Source organism: Pholcus phalangioides, unplaced genomic scaffold, assembly GCF_987345545.1.
Source record: "Pholcus phalangioides strain wild (caught in Gottingen) unplaced genomic scaffold, Ppha-v1.0 ptg000028l_1, whole genome shotgun sequence".
Taxonomy (NCBI): Eukaryota; Metazoa; Arthropoda; class Arachnida; order Araneae; family Pholcidae; genus Pholcus; species Pholcus phalangioides.
The window spans coordinates 2,767,335-2,785,737 of record NW_028301618.1 but is presented as its reverse complement, the minus strand read 5'-3'; the positions used below and the strand labels follow the sequence as shown (position 1 = coordinate 2,785,737).

Here is an 18,403-nt window from a genome sequence, read left to right as displayed (position 1 = left end):
AGGCAATCAGACCTTCTTTCCCGGTCTCTCATTTCACGATCAAAGCTGCTATCTCTTTCCCCAACAGCCAATCGTGTCACTGTGCCTTTTGGCATTAACGGCTCGTCCTATTTCGTTCTCACGTGTTCTTTTTTCAATCTTCAATCGTTGCAATCTTTATACATATTTATTATTATTTGCACTTATTTAGCTATATTTTGATTGTACTTACGCTAAATACCGTAATTATTATTATTTGCGTTTATTCACTGTCACTAAATTTTTGATTTCAAATAATCTGATAATATGCCTTAATGATACGTTTTACATGATAGTACAATAAATGCACTGAGAAAAATTTGAAAATTAAAATTAAATTTCATTATAAAATGTGATAAATTTTATCAGATTTTTTCTGGTTACAACATGGTGCAGAGGGAAGCCATATCACACACTGGCAACTCTGTAAAATTCATTCTGTAATCATATCTGTAGTGCGCGTGCGCAAAAAATGAATCAAAACTACTGTTTCTCTGACTAAAGTTTTGTGTTACCTGGCGTCTGCTGGTGTGGAGAGTGTTTTTAACTTTGTTTTGGATGTCTTCTTGACGTGCGTCTGCAGCCTGCGGTCAAAGCCGCTTGAAAGGTAAACTCTTAATGCAGCTTTGCCTGCGGTAGACCCAAAACCAACAACCAATCAAAAAGCATCATTTTTACGTCACCAAAAAGGGAGATCCCCTCCCTTCCTCGCTTAGCGGTGACTTGTCCTACTTGGCGACTTGTATCAAGGTTTCTAGAATATATAAAGGACTTGTATGTCATGTTGGCGAGAGAAATTTGTGGCGTCTGTAAAAAAGGATTTCAAAAGTAAATCCCCCCCTTATTAAGGAAACACGTGAGAAATGTCCACAAAATTTTATGTGAAGGTTCCATTTCTTGCTTTTCAGGTAATATCTAATAACTTTTTAGCTATATTTACGGCCATTGTCTTGCTGGAACATCAGTAATCACAACATGTGTCACAACGTGAATGTGGTTATGAAATACCTTTTTATTACGAAACTTGTCCCTTATCGTTTTTTCCCCAGAATCTAGAGGGCCGATATCTTCAGCAGAGAAAGCACTTTCACCTTCGTGTTCAACAGAAAAGAAACCAATAATACCTCATATGTGTGCATTATATATCACCGCTTTGTACCTTGGATTGCTTCTCTCGTCAATGATTGGCATTTTTACTCTCCTTCTCACTTGCCCTTCTGTAATTAAGGGGCCGTTCAAGTATTACGTAAGCAAATTTTTAGCCAATTTTGAATCCCCCCCTTTGTCAGCAAAATTTCGTCATCAGCTCTGCCCCTTGAAATCCAACTCATATTTTCATAAAGGGTGGTTGATGACGTAAGCATTATCCAAACCCCCCCCCTCGTCAGCAAATCGGAACCCCCCCCCCCAATCGATGATGACGTAATACTTGAACGGCCCCTAAATGATAACGACTTTTTTTTTTCGCTTGGAAGACAGCCAATGTTCTATTCCCAACTTCAAAGCGCGAATATGCGAGCCGATCTCCCCCTTGAAAAAGTCTCGCCACAGCGAGCAACAGACCTACAAACATTACAAATGTAATTCAATCATAACACATCACTCACTTCACTTCTGAAATATAGATGACAGCACTGACAAATCAAACACAACACTACATACGCACTCAGACTGTTACACTTCCGGCACAGCTCACTAGGTAATAAATCACCCGTAGTTGGTGATAGACCTGAGTTGTGCTCGGTTTGAGAGTGTGTTCTGGCTAATCCTGTCATAAATTCATATTAAATAAGAATTAATTATTTCTTTATTTATCAAAACACTTTCGATCCGTCCAAAAACGAAAACTCCACACAATTCCAAAAATAAACAAATTTCAGCTACGGGTGTCGATAAATATCTTCCTTCTGCTTTACATATGTCAACGTCAGAGCAGTGCATGCAAATTAACTGGCGCTGCAAGCATTATTGAATTTGTCAGAAGACCTTTGAGCGCTACTGTTCACATCTTTAGTTGCAACTGCGTGTATTACACTTATACAATTTTCTTCGCTTTTATTTCTACAACCTTTCATGAAAATTATTGTTTAATACACTAGCTCCTCGGACCCTTTTCGGAGTCAGTAACAAACACTAACTGTTTTGCATTTAGCGTAAGAGGAGATCAGTGCGAACGATAACCCAGCTACAAAACAAATTATGCTCCCCCAAGCAACCACAATTTGTACACGGGAGTCTCGCTGCAGTGTTGAACGTAGAGCATGTGTTTTGATTAGCAACTTATCGCCAAACACGAGAGTTGATTGTATATTTAGGTGAAATCGCCAATGTTTTGAATGACGCTCTCTGGAAAAAAAACCTATGGGCGATTTCGCTTTTATTTTCTCATGACGGGCGCCCGAGGCGACCCTCCAGGGATGTTTAATATCCGCTTTGAGAGCAAATGAACCTGAACTTGATTACGCCAGGATTTAAGAATGCATCTCATTTTCCGTGTGTAACCGTTTAAAAGAAAAATGTTATGAAGAAAAACCGAACACCCTGTCAAATAACAGGATATAAAAGGGCGGTAAATAATGTTTATACAGATATCGAGGTGTAGATTCGAACCCAAGACCCACACTGCTACAACACATCACGCTACCGACACCATCGAACTGCAAGTAGAGACATAGTGTGAAGTAGGCCTATATAAAATTTAAACATTCGCTAGTCGGTGCCAATTGAGAGTAGGAACCTATTTTTGATATTCTGAAATTGAGAAGCGGCTCGCTGCAGTGTCGAAGATGCCGGAATGAGCATGAATATCCCAAACCGAGAACCGAACCCAGACTTGCATAAGCGAAGGGTGGCTCGATAACCACTCGACCGATAGGTGGCAAATGTTCCTTCCGTATTTGAAATCTTAATTTCCCGTATTTTTCGGGAGGAAATATGGTCAGCCGATATTAAACTATCAAGTAGCTTTCATACGCCGGGCCGGCCCAGGCCAGGATTTTTTTTCGCGCCCCCTCCCCGAGATTATCATACCCGACAGAGTTTGTATGTGCAGTAAAACCTCGCTACAACGACAATCGACAAGAAATACCTCTACGATGATATTTTTTCCAAATCTTGTTACCAATTGCCTAGTGTGATGTTAGACCATCGATACAACGATATATCCTGTACTACGATAAACCCCCCCCCCCCTATAACGATATTTTTTAGGAGATTTTTGAAATCACTACAAAAAAACGATATTTTTTTTAATATTTTGCTCAAAATCGTTTTGAATTTGATTTAGACTTCGTCACTGCTTCTTCGCTCAATAGCTCTGCTTACCGTTCTTTTGGGACATCACTGTACGATTCATCAGGCCCCTCGTTTGGGGGGGTCGGGAGGGGGGCGCCTTTTGAAAATACACAAAATTATATACGTACAAATATATATACATTGAGTGCATGTCTTTGCCACCCGGGAAAAAAATGAGATTTATTTGAAATTTTCGAGAATTTGCCCAGTAGGGCCTCAGAAAAATCACTTGGCCCGGGGGGCCCATGATGTTCTTAAGACGGCCCTGAGTCTGGTGCCCCGGGCGCTGAACCAGAAGGGGGCGCCGAATTATTCGAAAACATCCCAGAGCATCCATTTAGATTTTTTTTCGATGGTTTAAACCAGTTTAAGTCAAAAACCCAACCCAAGAGCGCATCTTAACAAGTACAGAAAGTCAAGGGAAATGAAAGATGAATCAAATCAATACAAAATCCAGACACCCTTTAACTGTTTCTCCTACATCAAGGGGCGCCAAAATGCCGGCTTGCCCCGGATGACAAAGTATCTAGTTGCGGCCCTGCCATGATTATCCGAATATTCAGAGGGAGGGAGAAAGAAAAGGTCACAAGGTAAGTGCGTACCCCTGTAGTTAATGAACCATTTCTCTGAATTCTTCGCACACATTGTAAATAACGCTCCTCAGTACTAAGTACTTATCCGTTAAGCCTATACATTAGCGAACGCAGGGGGGTGGGGGGTTGGATGATGCTTACGTCATCAACCACCCTTTATGAAAATATGAAATATTTTTAATTGCATCTTACTCGGTGTGCCAAAAACGAGAAAAACCTTTCGATAGTTTGTGGGCACTTGAAGTGACATCCCCTCCCCTATTGATAAGTGCCCTACAGAGACACTTTAGTGATCTCTAAATGTTTCAGGCCGCGGATCCAAGTGATCTGGAAATGTGTCCGGACCGCTTAAGTGCTCTGGAACTGTGCCACGCATCATTAAAGTGATCCGTAATTATACGCCACGGATCACTTAAATAATCTGAGAATGTGCCGGGGGTAACTTGAGTGATGTAGAATCGCACTGGGGACCACTTAAATGCTCTAAAACTACGTCACATGCCACTCAAAGGAATGTGCCACGGGTCATTTAAGTGATCTGAAAATGTGCCACGGGCCGCTTAAATGATCTTGAAAATGTGCCACGGTCCACTTAAATGCTCTGGGATTGTACCACGGGATACTTAAGCTATCTGTAAAAATGTGCCGCTTAGTTCATTTTTACGAAATTGAGTTTGAGGAGGGCAGGCCGCACCAGATAATCCCCAGGACCATATTTGGTCCACGGGCCAAGGGCCTTTATGCGATTTATCATTATATGGGTTAGACCGTGGGTCGCAATGAATTTATTAAAGATAAATTTTGCGTTCAAAAGCCTTCAAATAACATTGGAATCAACAGAAATTGATTATAATAACATAAAGGTATTTTCTTCCGAAATTTTAATTAACAAAAATATATTTTGCATTGAAAAAATAAATTTTTGATCGTCGGGGGAGGCACGAGCCCCCACCCTCCTAGGTCCCCCCCCCCTCCGTTTGTGTCTCTGATCTCACCAATATGCGTCATAGGATTCAGAGAGACAGAGCTGATGACGAAATTTCGCTGACAAAGTGGGGGGAGGGGGGTCAGAGTTTTGCTGACTTTTGCTGACAAGGATCCAAGCCCCTAGGCTTGGATCCCCCCTACCCAGTCTGATTTCTCACGGCCCTTTCTATAGTTAATTTATAGCGTGAAAAAGCCAAAAGATCACGAGAATTGTCCCGGGCTCTTGTAGGGGGCCATGGGTGAGGGAACCAAAATGCACGCATGCCGCCTTGTAATAGAGTACAGGGGCGGCACTTGGCCAGGCTACCTATTGCGGCTACACGGGGCACCGCTCCAGAGGGGTGCTAAATCCGAGGTGAATGGTTAAAAAAAAAAAATTCCATTGATCGAAAAAAATCAAACCGCAAAATACGAAATTAAGGGGCGAAAATTTTTTTTTGTTAGGAATTGTTTAGATACATTGTGAGGGAGGGGCGTGACCTTCCAAGGGTAGGGCTGACAGGGCTCCAGCTTGAGGCCCGGGACTAAACCTTTATAACTTTTCTTTTTTTTCACTCTATAAATTAACTGTAGGAGGGGCCCCCACGGAAAATCTGGCATAGGCCCCACGGAACATTCCAGCCTGGGGGGGCCCTGACGCAGAAGGTAGTGGCTATGGGGAGTGGGAGGGGGGGCAATAGGTACGAGGTCGCAAAAAAATGTCCCACATGGGTACAGATTTTGTCTCGAGCCGCCCACATAGCTTACATTCTTGTTTCTGGTATTACGGTCAGAGGCCCTGTGTATTTTCTCAACGTTTCCGTTGTCGAGGTACACAGTACGACTCAAATCTCGCCACAGAGGCTACAAACCTACAGACCTACAAACAGTACAAATATGTTAGATGTGTCATAACACATCACTCACTTCACTTCTGAAATATACATGGCAGCACTGAAAAATCAAACAACAATACATATGCACTCAGACTGTTAGGTACACACACACACACACACAGTTACACTTCCGGCACAACTGACTAGGTAGTAAATCCCCCGTACGGGGCCGTTCAAGTATTACGACATCATCGGGGGGGGGGGATGGTTTCCGATCTGCTGACTTTTGATGACAAGGGGGGGGGATTGTATAATGCTTACGTCATCAACCACCCTTTATGAAAATATGAGTTAGGATTCAGAGAGGCAGAGCTGATGACGAAATTTTGCTGGCAGGGGGGGGGGGTGGGTCAGCGTTTTGCTGACAAGGGGGGGGGGGTCAAAAATAGCTAAAAATTTGCTTACGTAATACTTGAACGGCCCCTAACTGCAAACTTGACAAGCAGGCATGTTCAATCTTTTTATTTGTTACCCCTTTGAAAAGCCCATATGAGTAGCTTCTGTGGAGAAAGTACAAAATGAAAAAGAATGGCTAGTTGCTGGCATTCTCTTGCTGCGGTATAGAAATTAAGCCTAAGAGAATGTTCCATACAATTTACAGTAGTAATAAATTATTAATACTCCCTTTGTATTAAATTATTTAATACAAATGAGAAGAAATTACCATTGAGAAGAAATATAAAACCCTATTTCTCCTCTCAGGTGAAAACAAACACGATCCCCCGTTATTTTCTTACGGCATCCACAGGAATTTAAAACAATAAATGAAAGAAATAATTTCAGCATCGAGGAGATAATTCCAGAATCAATGAAAGGAAATATTCTAGAATTAATGTAAGGGTGGCCCCTTACAATAATTCACCCCTTAAGGGCGGCCGTTCAAGTATTACGTAAGCAAATTTTTAGCCATTTTTGACACCCACCTCCCCCTCCTTGTCAGCAAAAGTCAGCAAAACGCTGACCCCCCCCCCCCCCTTGTCAGCGAAATTTCGTCATCAGCTCTGCCCCTCTGAATCCTAACTCATATTTTCATAAAGAGTGGTTGATGACGTAACCATTATCCGGACCCCCCCCCTTGTAATCAAAAGTCAGCAAATCAGAAACCCCTCCCCCCCCCATCGATGAAGACGTAATACTTGAACGGCCCCTAAGAGATAATTTCAGCATTGATAAAGAAAATGATAATTCCAAAATTAATGAAAGATAATTTCAGCATTAATGAAAGTGATAATAATAAAATTAATCAAAGATAAATCCAGAATGAAGGAAAGAGAAAATTCCAAAATTAATGAAAGAGACAATTCCAGAATTAATGAGATATATATATAATTTCAGAATCAATAAAAGAAATAATTTCAGCATTAATGAAAGAAACAAATCCAGAATTGATGAAAGCAATTATTCCAGAAGCAATGAGAGAAATAAAATAATTAATAAAGGAAATAATTCCAGAATTAATGAAGTGAATTATTTAATATTTTTTCACCTTTAGATGAGTTCTCTATCTTTTTTTTTAATCTTTAAAACGCAATATTTAGAGACCGAACTGTACATTTCTATGGGCAAACGAGTTTTCACCGAGTCACGTAGTTTCCTTGCATTTGATGGCGCTGCAGTCGAGGCGGTTGTATGCTCCCTTCGGTAATATATGCTCGATGCAAGCGTCAGAATCTCTGTCGTCTGCTTCTCTCCAGGTTACTTGTTTTGGACGTCTCCTTGTGTCTTGAAAAAATAATTGAACTGGAAGTTCGAACTGCCAGTTCTGTTTGTGAGCTTGGCTTGTAGGGAACCGAACAAACCGTCTGTCGTCTGCTCATTAAGAGGTTCTTTGTTTTGGACTTCTCCTTATGCTCAGATAAAATAACCGAACTTTGAGTTCAAATTTCCAGTTCAGTTCATGAGCTTTGTTTATAAGGAACTGAGCGGAATAAAGAATATAGTTTTTTTACTTTAAACTTCATTATCACCACGTGAGTAACTTTTAAATTTGACATTAGATGGCAGCACATTAGAGTGGAGTGTGGGGAAAATTAACTTTTTACGATCTTACCTGGCGTCATGAGTAGGGTGACCATACGTCCCGTATTTCCCGGGACAGTCCCGGTATTTTCTGTTTTTCCGGCCGTCCCGACTTTTTGGCAAAAGTGTCCCGGTTTTTCCCGTATTTCACACGAAGCCTACTTGAATTTTTATTCTTTATTGAAGTCAAAGATTTAAATTATTTTTCAACTCAAATTATTTTATGATAATTACAACTATATATGGGAATATTAATCTCCCACATTTGCCTTGGTAAACTTTTTTTTTTTTTCGTGGAATGCATTTTAATCCACTGCAATTTGCAGTAATGCATCATTTCCCGCCATTGTGATTTTTCTGTAATTTCAACAATATTTGGCAACTTTGTTTTGTTTTGGCGTAGTTTTTGGCGATAATTGGCGGTGTCCCGTATTTTCCCGTATTTGGAATCCCGATGTCCCGTATTTCTCTCGAGGAAATATGGTCAGCCTAGTCATGAGCCGTTAAAACCCAAAACGGCTCCGTGATATGATTGGCTGCCGATGATGTAACAAAAATGAATGGTTTACTGGCTGCGAGCTGGTTGGCGTCGAAATTTCATTTTGTTTATGCTTTCCTTTTTCGCACCGCCATTTTCCCTCACGTTTTGCGCTTGTTTTTTCTCGGGTTTTTAATTCGTAATTGTCATTCCATGACGAAAATAAACGGCCAACAAACAATATATTGTACTGTTGATGCGTTCAGAACGTGAAAGCACTCGGCTCAACATTCTTCGCAATCATCTGATTGAAAGCTATTGACATGAAATTGAATGCGAGGAGCATGTATTCTCATCGATCCTGGGTGAGTTGATTCGTTTGTTAAAATTATTCGTAATAAAGTGTCGAACTTCGATTTGCAGATATATGCACAGAAACTTCCTTAAATCAAGGAAATCGTGATACGACCATCATTAAAATTGCTGGGCAAGGCAGTGCCGTCTTAACGCATGGGCCCACCCGGGCCTCAAGAGAAGAGGGGCCTCACAAAAATGAAATCCAGTTCAAATTTTCTAGGATTTACCAGATAGGGCCTCCGAAAAACCACTTGGCCCGGGGGCCCATGATACTCTTAAGACGGCCCTGGGGCAAGGGCGTTCTAAGAGCATCACGGCCCCCAGAGGCGTACGCAGTGCCGGGGGGGGGGGGCGCCCACCTGGACCGAAATTGCTGCCCAACCAATTGCCATGCTTACTGTCCAATTTAAACCGGATCTCAGTCATGCTGCTCTCGAGGCCCTCAGGCTGTTGGGGGAAACCCCACACGCTGGGGTGGTCCATGCATTAAGATGACACTGGCATCAAAGTTACAGTAGCCTATTTCCTGCCTTAATGGTATGCCTTAAAAATTAGGAGAGAATCAAGCTTATTGAAATTTGTAGTCCAGTCCATTTCCAGCTTGCGGGAAAACCAAGGTTCAATGAGGATATCGTGATACATTTAAAAAATTGATTTCAATTTATATTGAATAAATAAGCTAATTAGAATAAAATAATGGTTTTTCCACTATAGGAAACGTTGAAGAATCGGGTAGTGATAAGAACGTGGTCGTTATAACGTTTGTTCACTGTATTTCCATTAATTCATTTAATCTACGTAAACAAATATCTTTAGTATCTGATATATTTCTTAAATTATACGCTTGTTTGCGTGTAAAGCAAACACAAAGCTAAAACATTTTTTTTTTTTGTTCACCCCATCATGAAATCGCCAGTGGCAACAACTTTAAAATGACTGAAAATGGAAATTACGCCAGAACCTTAACCCTTCGAGCGTTTTTAAAATTTTCCTGATGTGCATCGCAATTGCCACTTATGTTTATAAAAGTGTGCTAAAAGAACCCGAAATATTTCGGGGTGACCAAAATAAAGTAGATCAAGTTTAACAAGATATCTCAAGATTGCCGCTGTAAGGGTTTTCTGTGATTTTTGTGGGGCCAAGTGTGATTTTGCTGCTCCCACCACTAGAATTTGATTAATGATTTTGCAACTGTGTTTTTTCCCCCATGTAAAATTAGCATCCCTTCTGAATTTTGTTGTCCCCCCCCCCCCCCTTCAGTTCTGGCCCTGAGTTGTGTTTTTGAAATACACGATTTTCTTTTTTTGTAGATTATGATGTTTGGAAAGGCAGTCAAAATATTTCTATCAAAAGCAGCATCAGAATGATACAAAATGAATGTGGAAGACCTTTGTCTGTCATGGGTCAGGAAATTTCGCCAGCAGATGCACTAGCCATAAAGGTTGCAAAAGTCAGGGTAGCGGAAAGATGAATGTCTAGTGTCCTGCTGAAATACTATTATTTGAAAGTTCAGGAATCAAAGTACAGCACTGGCAAAGTCACTTTGGCTCTTACCAAAGCAGAGAGGTAAGAAATTGTGATTCTTCCCCCTTCCTTAATGCATCTTTTCTAGTTATTGAGCTACCTCTATATTTAATGACATGTTGGTAGCAATGAAGTCATTAACACGCTAACCTACATTTTTCTATATTCAATTGTGCCTTCTTTTTTTTTTTTCAAAAATGTTATAGCCATGAAAACTACAGAAACAATCTAAAAATTAGTGTTATATTAGAAATAGTACCATGGGCCCCCCTCAACCAGGGGCAGCTCGAGCTTAACGGCGGCCTGGGCGCAAAGCCTTGTGTGCTGTCCCTAAAGAAAACTCTTGCGAGAGAGGCTGGCATTAGGGTTTCTAAATTCCTGACATTTTTGAGCCTCCGGGAACAGGATATTGTATTTCCAGACAATTTGGGAAATCACTTATTTACAGTGGAACCCTGTGTATATAACTAATTTATAATACTTTCTCATTTATATTACGATTAGATTTGGCCTCAATTATTCTCTATACTTTTTTAGAAAAAAGTTATATTTCATTTATGCATCATATAACTTCAACTATACTACGTTTTTACTCCGATTTGAATCCCAAATTTTGGCAAAAATATCATTTCACTCAATTGATGTACATGGGAATTTTTTGAAATCTCACTTAACATATCGTGTATGTAAAACACTGCAATTGGACAAATACTTAGATTTTTATACACCTTAGGTTTTGGTTTATGGTACTTAAGAATAAATGGCAAAATATAATAAAATTTTGCAATGATACAGTCAATAGGTTTTTAGAAATTGTGTTTCAAACCCAAGTAAAATGTCAGAAATAACATTCTTCATAAAACGCCATTAAAATTTTCATTCACAGATTACTTGATGTAAAAACCAGGATTGGGTTTTTGACATAAGTGTCAAAAACTGGTTTGAACCATCAAAATCTTAAATGAATGCTTTTGGATAAATGTTTTGAACACAATAAGTATACAGTATAACATTATGAAAAACACTTTCATATGTTTCATTTTATCTACACTACTGATTACCTGTGTTCAATTTACTTAGCAAAGTGGAGCTGTTTATTCAAAATATGTGTGATAAGAGATCAGGGATAGGTTTCTTACCTCAGAAATTAGCTCAGTATTAAAACAGTCAAAAACTTACTGATGTCAAACAGTTTTTGTTAACCTGATAGATAGGTTGAATAACAAAACACTTTTATGTAGATTAACATGTTTTTATATTTTGAATTATAATTACTGAGCACAAAATATCTATTTTAATATTTTAAATTTTCTGATCTACCCACAAAATTTTATTCCATATAAAATTTCTCGTGTAGCATCTGTTAATACACTAATTGTGCTCATTTATTCTCACCTAAAAATTTCATATAAATCCAGAGTTTTAACAAGTATTTTTAATCAAAGAACTGACAGGACATGATGCCCATTGCATATTTAGATACAGCTTCAGTCAAAAAAACCATTGCATTATAAATGCTGGTAAATATACCATATATCATAGTAAAAAAACTTATCCTTACTCATGCACTAAGTTACAAGAGTTTCTTAAGCATCATATACAAGCCAGCGCTGCCAAATTAGAGAAAATTTTAGTCTTACAATTTATTATTTTGATTGCTAGATATATTCTAATGTTATGTACGATAAGGGTATTGCTTTGAATATCAGTGATTATTTAGATAATTTAATAATAACAGAAAACAACATTACATATACGATGTAAAATAACTTTTTTAAATACCTCTCTGTTATGAAAAGAGTACAGCAGATGATTTATATCAATACACATATATAAGCAGTTAAAGAAATTTTGGAGGATCAAGAATCATCTTGGATTGAAGAATATTAAATCATTCCATAGTTTTTCGTTCAGCATTTATGCTATGCTTTATTAAAAAGTGTATATTTATTAAAAGTGTATTTGTAAGAAAGAAAACATATATTGTCCAAAATAATTCTTTAGAGTAGAAAGTTATTCTACAATCATATTTATTCTTTGTATAACAGTCACTTTGAACATTACATGTAATTAAAATGTGCATTTCCAATGAGAATTTTTATATTGAAAAGCAATATTTGAGGTTTTTGATGTGAAAGTTTAAACCATCAAAAACTTGCCAATCCTGGTAAAAATGCAACTCTAAAGTGGGCATAGCTTCGGTTCTAAGCGTCAAAGGCCTGGTTTGGAATCACAAAAAATGGGGCTTTCATAAAAAATGAAGAAAAAAACAAACCAATATTTTTTTCTTCCAAAATGTGGACTCGTATAGTTTCAGATAACAATAACCAATTGATAACTATAGCCGAAAGAAACCCAGAAGCCAAATGATGATCTTGAGTCCTACTTGGTCAAACAGGATACATGAAAACAGGGCAACTCCATTTTACATATAACTCAGGGCTTGACAAATCTCAGTCTACGTGGTGATTATAAAATGGGTAAATGGTAGCCTGAAATTCATGTGATTGTTAAAATGGAGTCTAAGGGTGGCACAAAATTTTCTGATTTTATTGCAGTGTGCCTTTCAACATCAGGAGGAGTCATTAAGTCTCTGAAAAGTCGAAAAACATTATTTAGGACTGTTTTGAGGAAAAATCATGCTGGGTTTTTTTTCCCTTTAAGCTAAAATCTTTTTTTTTAAATTCAGTCATGTGTTTAATTTATGTACTGTATGTGTTCCATAGATCCCTCGAGATAGTCTTTCAAGTAAAAACTCGATTTGGATAATTGACTGAGAATTTGAAGTTTCTTTTTTTGATCTTACCTTTAGTGTGCCTACATTGCCGGAAGCTCATTACAAAAGCAGCTTCACACGTCCATGGATTATAGCAGCTAATAATATTCAGATAGCCTATCGATATCATGTGCAAGCAAAAATCATCATCCAGAATACAGAAATGTTTGTCAATTGGGGGGGGGGGGGGTTACATTTTTTAATCTACAAAAGTATGGTTAAACCTCAGCTTCTAAATGCAAAAAAAAAAACGAAAGCCATGAGTCCTGATAACTGTCAATGAATATTTGCCTATGTTACAATATTGGTCCATTCTATATTTTATATTAGTGATTGATAGCAATATCCAAATGATAGCATTATGCATGATTTCAATAAACCGCGTCTACTGTATTGTGTAAAAATAATTTTGGCTTCCTCCGATACCCTCCACCTCCTCCCTTGTCAACAAAATTTTAAATATATTATAATAATGATTTCAAATATTTTCAGAAAAAAATATTACAAAAGAAAACACCTTTTACATGCTATTGTAATCATTTTCAATTAATTTAAATCATTTTTTAAAGGTTGGTAATTTTTAAAGTTTTTCTGTAGAAAATTTCTTGCCCCCCCCCCCCCCCCCCCCCAAGAAGTCAATTCTGCTGCTCAAGTGTATTGTAGCACGTTTTTTGTTCCATGCATGATGCTAAGGTGAAAATGGGGTTTCACCTGTTCTGCCATCTTTTTAAAACTATCCCATCTCTTTTGGAACACCATCTGTTTGCTCACCGTCCTTGCTTGAGTTAAAAACCTATTCCCAGCATCAGTCCTCACTTGGGAAATTTCCTTGTTGTGGCCTTTCAGTTTGTATTTGTATTATTAATTGTTAAATGAATGTTTTTTCATCATAACTGCTTGTCTAGTATTTTACAATTGTTTTCATTCTTTTTTCAGATAAAATGAAAGCTGGGGTCTTTCTCCACAAAACACTAGATGATATCAGAGATTCATTAGTTTCAGTTCTGGAAAGGAAACATTTAATCACCAAAAAGACAGCATTCAAAAGGAGTTTGACACTTTTATGCTAAGAAAGTAGAAATGATCGAAAGTTTAGAAAGTCCTTTGCATGTGCATAGTGGCTGCAATCATACGTATTGTAAATGAACATTAGTTAATATTTTTTCATCAATAAATACTTCAATTTCAATTTATTTTGTGATTTATTTACAAAAATGATGTGAAATTTTCATTGAACTCTCAAGACTTGCTAGGATTTGGAGCGGAGGTGCTTTTGGACTTTTTCTAAACAAGTCTGATTCCTATCCTTTGTTACTGTATTAATTTATATTCACCAGCTTATGAATTTTGATATTCGAGAAGTGGAAAGATATTTTGAATAACATTGAATTTTGAAAATATAAAGGTATTTGGGTATTGCTTTTTTGGCAATAATGGTAGCCTATACAAAAAAAAAAAATTTATTACCCTTTCAGACCTTGAATTCAATGATAACACACCTACAATCCTTGAAGTCAGGGCTGAACTCACTAATTTAAAAAAAAAAATCTACAGCGAGAAAAAGTTTACCACATTTGTGCTTTCTGGGATCCAAGTCAATTAGCTCGAGAAAAACGCCAGTGACACAATATTTCTTGCACTGTCTTTACAGCAGGGGGCCGCTAACTCTTTTCCCATAATATTTAGTGCAAAGCAATGTAAAAACAATAGGTTGCTTGTTTTCCCATCCAAGCCATCATTCCTCTAGTGATTAAAGCACAAAACTTGGATGAAACCTGATAATGCGAGCGCATACAAACAAACGAAATTTTGAATAGCTCAATTTATTTGTGCAGTATTTCCAATACTTCAAGTGTAAAACCAAAGCATAGAAAGACTGGCACCGAAGAATTTAATTTGATAGTTTGTTGTTCGAACAACATTTCATTTTGTGTCAACGTCTCTTTTCCAGCAATTAAAAAAATCTGCCAAATTACTGATCTCCCCGTTGGTCTCTGCTCAGTAGCGTTACGCAGGATTTTCTTAAGGAGAGGTGCTCATTTTTTTTCACTGCAAAAAAAAAAACCACTGATAGCTTGGGGAGGGCATATAGGTTCCCTGAGCACCCACTCCCCCCCTGCGTAGGCTTCTGTTTGGGGGTTTTGAACCCCATCTTGCGTACGTCAGCGGTTCCGCGCTTTTTTTTTCAGTATGTTGCACATTAGTACAGCACACTCAGTATATATATAATGATGAAAACTAAAAATATGAACATATAATAAATAAAAAATTATGAAAATTTAGAATTGTAAGAGATACATTATTAAAATCTAATGTGAGAGTTAATTATAACCCCATTGTTGAAAATTTAGAATGAATGAAAGAAATACGCAATTAAAAATTTATGACAAGTAATTATAAAATTGTATTTTTGAAAAAAAAATTTGAGAATCGGTAAAAGCCTTCAATTGTCCATCAGTGCCGGGAGGGGGGTTCGTCCCCTCAAAACCTAAGCAAATGACAGAGTTATATGTTATAACATGGTATATTCGTTTGCTCTCTATTACTCTGTCCCCTCCCCTCAAAAATAAATTTCTGGACAGGGCCGCAACTATAGAGGCTTAGTCAGCCGATGCAAGCACGCATTTTGGTGCCTCGTCCTTCTAATATTGAAGGTGGGGTTAATAGATTATATTTGCGCCCCCTCTGGTCCGGGGCACCAAATCTGTTTGCTGCCCTGGTCCTGGGGTCCATTTGATCTAGTGGCTCTCTTATTGTTAAAACACTATACTGATAAGAATCATGACGAAACTTTTTTCGCTTATAAGCTCGGAAGTGAAAAAAGTTTAGTCCGTATGATTACACGGACCAACTGGAATCTTGCCATTGACCCTTCGCTTCAACATTACTGTAATGCAAGGATACTCAATCTTTAGGAGAGCGCGGGCCACTTCCTCGTTGATTTGAAAATGTGTCACGGTCCACTTAGTTCATGTGGAGATATACCGTGGGCCACTTGAGTGATCTGGAACTGAGCCACGGGTAACGAGTAATATGTGGAACTGCACCGCAGGCCGCTTACGTGCTCTGGAACTGTGCCGCACATCACTTAAGTGATCTGTAAATATGTCGTGGGTCACTTGACTGATTTGTAAATGTGTCGAGGGCCACTTGAGCGATGGGAACTGTTCCGAAGTCCCCTTAAGTGATCTAAAATGTGCCGCGGATCACTAAAATGATCTGGAAATGTGTCGGGTTCGCTCAAGTGTTCTAGACCATGCCGCAGGTAAGTGATCTGTGTATATGTCGCGGGTCACTTGAGTGATTGATGTTAAACTGTTCCAAGAGCCTTTCAAGTTCTCTGTAAATGTGCCACGGACCGTTTAAGTGTGCTCTGGAACTGTGCGGCGGTCACTCAAGTGATCTGAAAATTTTTACAAAATTAAGTTTGAGGTCGCAGGCCACATCAGATAAGTCCGAGGACCACAGTTGGCCACGGTTCGAGCATGTACGAAACAACAGCACACAGTAGTATTGAATGCAACCAATATCTGAAAACGAGAAATTTCATGGATGGGAAATTTTCATTAGAATTAAAAATTCACGGTTTGAAAAAAAAAAAATTTCTCTCGAAGACGAAAATCCACAAAATGAGTATTTTTACCAGAAATGACGTGATAACGGGGGAAATTTTGCAATTTTCTGAGTTCTACGTAATTTTGTCCCGTAAAATACAGATTACATGGTCATACGATTTCCAGATACAGTTCTGTTTTGAAAGATAGCAACATAAGGTCATCTTGGCGACTTGTTTCTAACATGGAAAAGTATAATTTCTTGCCAAATATGATAAACTAATGAAACCACGTTAGTACGTTTGTACTGACGTCACTCCCTCATCAGCCAATCATATCACTGAGCCGTTTTGGGTTTTAACGGCTCGTCCTGGCGTCTGCTGGTGTGGAGAGTGTTTTTAACTTTGTTTTGGATGTCTCCTTGGGTCTTGAAAAAATTACTGAACTGGAAGTTTGATTTTCCAGGTCAGTTTATAAGCTTAGTTTATAAGGAGCAAAGCTGAATGAAGGATTTAGTTTTCTATACCTGAGCTTTTCGTCATCACCACATAAGGCACTTCTGATTTTGAAAGTAGATAGCAGGACCAACAATATTTTTAAAAATGAATGTCCTAAAGTATTCTAGAGTATTAAATAATTTTAATTCCCTTAAAATTGTTACTTCCTAGATACAATATCTATAGGATTTACTGGCCTAGTCGGGAAGACTGGATGCATTTATCGCACCCAAGTCCTGCAGCAGGGGTCGCTAGGCTGGGATCTTTGTTGGGACCTTAGAGGCCAAATTTTTCACTGGTCCCTCGATAAAGAATTTATAGTATGAAAACAACAAAAATTGCAAGAAATTGGGCTGAAACCTTTCAGCCCCCTCAGAGGCCGTGCGACCTGTGCAGCCACATGGGGCACCTCTCTAAGAAAGGGTGCCAAATCCGAGTTGGAAGGTAAAAAGAAATTTGTTGAGCTGAGAAACGTCATCGGGGGCACCAAAAATGGATCCCGCACGGGCAGAGATTCCTTTCTGCCCCTACTCATTTGTACATCAAGGCCACCTTAAGACCATCGTAGACCCGGGCCACAACTAGGGGTATGGTCAGCTGTACCAAGCAAGCATTTTGGCACCCTCTTGTAATGTTGAAGCAGATTGGAAACAATTCAGAAAAGAAACCCTAATCGGTGTTTTTAACTAGGGAAGTTTATTTGGACGTGCGACCTGCGCCGCTGTATGGGGCATCGCCAGGTGCGAATGCAGGTTGATGTGTCGGGAGAAGCGAATTGTGTAAGTTCGTTGGATCGTCCCGTATTTTACGGGATAGGAAAATTTTCCAATATTATTAGGTTCTTACCTATCGCCCCCACCCCTTGATCCGTTCCTGAGCAAAGGCAGTGAATGGAGCAGAGGTGAATATCTTCAGCTGCGATGCGAAATGAGTGGGGGCAGAAATATTCAGCTCCGAATGGTACGGAGGTACAGGCATTTTCAGTTGCGAATAAAGCCGAGGCAGAGATCTTCAGCGGTGAATGGAGTGAAGGCAGGCGGTTCCAGGGCATGGGCGGAGATACGGGAGAGGGGGGGTCATTGCCCCACCCCCCCAGCGTCGAAGGTGGATTCGGCTGATCTAATGCATATATGTATAGACATCATCGTGCCCCTCCCCCCAGCATATAATGCCGTTGCCCTCCCCCCCCCCAGACTTCCAAGTCAATCTCCCCCATGATCCAGGGCGATGTGTCGGAGAAGCGACTTCCTGCGTAGGTGCATTGGATCATCCGTATTTCCACGGGACAGACAAATTTCTCCCATATTATTCGGCTCTTAAGCGGGGCGATCGCTCCCCGTTTGGATCCGCACTTGGGCACTGCTCTAAGAGGAGTGCGAAATTCGAGTTGAAAAAGTGAGAAGCTTTAACGACAAAAAAAAAACGTGGGCA

The 18,403-nt window shown here is 39.1% G+C and overlaps 1 long non-coding RNA gene across 1 annotated transcript; it reads left to right on the top strand.

The window, feature by feature from the left end:
• The first annotated feature begins 8,382 nt into the window (after positions 1 to 8,382).
• Positions 8,383 to 14,110, top strand: LOC149067757 (uncharacterized). Its single transcript, XR_016195294.1, has 3 exons — positions 8,383 to 8,629; positions 9,932 to 10,187; positions 13,858 to 14,110. It is a non-coding gene; the product is annotated as an uncharacterized LOC149067757 (long non-coding RNA).
• Positions 14,111 to 18,403: the final 4,293 nt, after the last annotated feature.